At 35.5% G+C, this 2,495-nt stretch overlaps 1 non-coding gene across 1 annotated transcript; it reads right to left on the reverse strand.

The window, feature by feature from the left end:
• Positions 1-1,111: 1,111 nt before the first annotated feature.
• LOC121225536 (small nucleolar RNA R71) lies at positions 1,112-1,218 on the reverse strand. The gene has a single exon (XR_005923400.1). It is a non-coding gene; the product is annotated as a small nucleolar RNA R71 (small nucleolar RNA).
• Between the last annotated feature and the right edge of the window lie 1,277 nt (positions 1,219-2,495).

Raw genomic sequence — 2,495 nt, forward strand, 5'->3', positions numbered from 1 at the left:
AGTCAGTTGTTTTTAATCTCGAAAAGGATATTAACATAAATCAGGGATTTCTATGGAATAAGTCAAGTGAATAAATCGTCTAAGTCAAAGGTAATAAGTAAAGTCTAGGTGGATTCTTCCTTAAGTATTGTCTTCCCAATTGGTTTTCCTAAAGTATTTTCCAACTTTCATCTATGTCGTAATCTTAGTTAATTAGGTAATTAGTTTAGTTTAAAAACATTCTCTTAAATTTTAGGCTAGATAATAAAAAGATAGTAATTACTCGTACTTTTAGTCCTCATGGATACGATATTTTCAATCTCACCATAACTATACTACTGTTCGATAGGTGCGCTAACCTTAAGTCAAATTTTTAGTCAGTTTCACGACCATCAAGTTTTTTGCGCCGTTGCTAGGGACTAAGATATTAGGAACGCTTAATTTTTATTACTTTAGCCATTTTTTTCTTTTTATTGCAATTTAATTTTATTTTTAATTTTGTTTAAATTACTAAATTTTCTTTTATTTACTTCTGGCAGGTTTTTATAATTTATGACTAGAAGAAACCCGTCAGGACCTCTACTTTTTGATAGTGATCGAAAGCACAGTTCGTAGAAACCGAAGAGAAATAAGGCGAAGCCTACGATACACAAAGGAAGGGTAATAGGAAGATATTCAAACCACAACCGAGGAGATGGCTGATAATCAAAATAATTCGTTACCTCCTGTGGTTGCTGCAAACTCAGTAAATCAGGATCCTGCTCCGCGTACTATGTATAATTATGCTAAACCTAGTTTAACAGGAACTGAATCGAGTATAGTTAGGCCTGCTGTTGCTGTAAATAATTTTGAACTGAAACTTAACACAATTCAAATGATACAACAGTTTGTTTAGTTTGATGGTTTGTAGGACGAGGATCCAAACACTCATTTAGCAAATTTTCTGGAATTCTGTGACACTTTTAAGATCAATGGCATTTTTTACGATGCCATTCACCTTCGGTTGCTCCCATTCTCATTAAGGAACAAATTTAAACAGTGGTTAAACTCGTTACCACGGGGGTCAATCACTACTTGGGAACAAATGACCGAAAAATTTTTACTAAAATATTTTTCACCGGCTAAAACGGCTAAACTAAGGAATGATATTTCTTCTTTTGTGCAGATAGATTTAGAAACACCTAATGATGCATGGGAGAGATATAAGGATATATTGAGAAGGTGCCATCACCATGGGTTACCTCTATGGCTACAGGTTCAGACTTTTTACAACGGTGTGAATCCCTCGACAAGGCAACTTATCGATGCAGCCATCGGTGGAGCATTAAACAACAAAACACCTAAAGAGGCTTAGAATTTATTGAAAAATGTCACTGAATAACTATCAGTGGCAAGTCATGAGAACGAAGTTGACGAAAGCTGCTGGTGTTTTCAACCTCGATGCAGTTACTATACTATCTAACTAGGTAAAACTTTTAAATAAAAAGATTGATGGTTTGTATGGTTCTACTCAGGTACATCCAGTAATGAGGTGTGATTCAAATGGAGAAGGAGTACATAACACAGATTATCCATCCTTCAATCCTAGCACTAAGGAGGAACAGATCCACTATATGGGTAATAATTTTAGACCTCAAAATAACCCATACAGTAATACTTATAATGCAGTTTGGAGGAACCATCCCAATTTCTTGTGGGGTGGTCAAGGAAATCAACAACCAACAACCACCTTACCAACAAGAAAAGAAACCGAACCTTGAAGAGATGCTCAAAAAATTCATCTCATTGTCAGAAACTCGTTTTCAGAATACCGAAATAGCACCTAAGAATTAGCAAGTGTCAATTCAAGGGCTCGAAACTCAAATAGGACACCTTGCTATGTTGATCTCTAAACAACCACATGGTAGCCTACCAACAACACAGAAATTAACCCAAAAGAGAACCATCATGCCATTACTATACGCAACAATGAAGGGTTAGTTGAGGATGAACCGAAACCAAGGCACAACCATATGGTAGATAACGGTAAGGTTGATGTAAGTAAAGAGTATAAACCTCGTGTGCCATACCCTAAGGCGACAAGGAAAGACCACATAGACGAACAATTTGGTAAATTATTTAAATTATTAAAGAAATTATATATTAACTTACCGTTTATTGAAGCTCTTTCATAGATGCCAAACGCAATTAAATTTTTAAAGGAACTTTTAGCAAATAAGCGGAAGTTGGATGATGCATCGCATGTGGAATTAAACGCAGTTTGCTCAGCCACTCTACAGAATAAGCTACCAAAAAAAATTGAAAAACCCAGGGAGTTTTACGATTCCTTGCTTAATTGGTAGTTTAAACGTTAACAATGCTTTGGCTGATTTAGGGGCAAGTATTAATGTCATGCCCTATAAAATGTTTAAACAACTAGGTCTTGGGAAACCCAAACAAACTAAGACGAGCATTTAATTAGCAAATAAAACAATCAGATTTCCTAGGGGTATTATTGAAGACGTGCTTGTCAAAAT

Source organism: Gossypium hirsutum, chromosome A03 (assembly GCF_007990345.1).
Source record: "Gossypium hirsutum isolate 1008001.06 chromosome A03, Gossypium_hirsutum_v2.1, whole genome shotgun sequence".
Classification (NCBI taxonomy): Eukaryota; Viridiplantae; Streptophyta; class Magnoliopsida; order Malvales; family Malvaceae; genus Gossypium; species Gossypium hirsutum.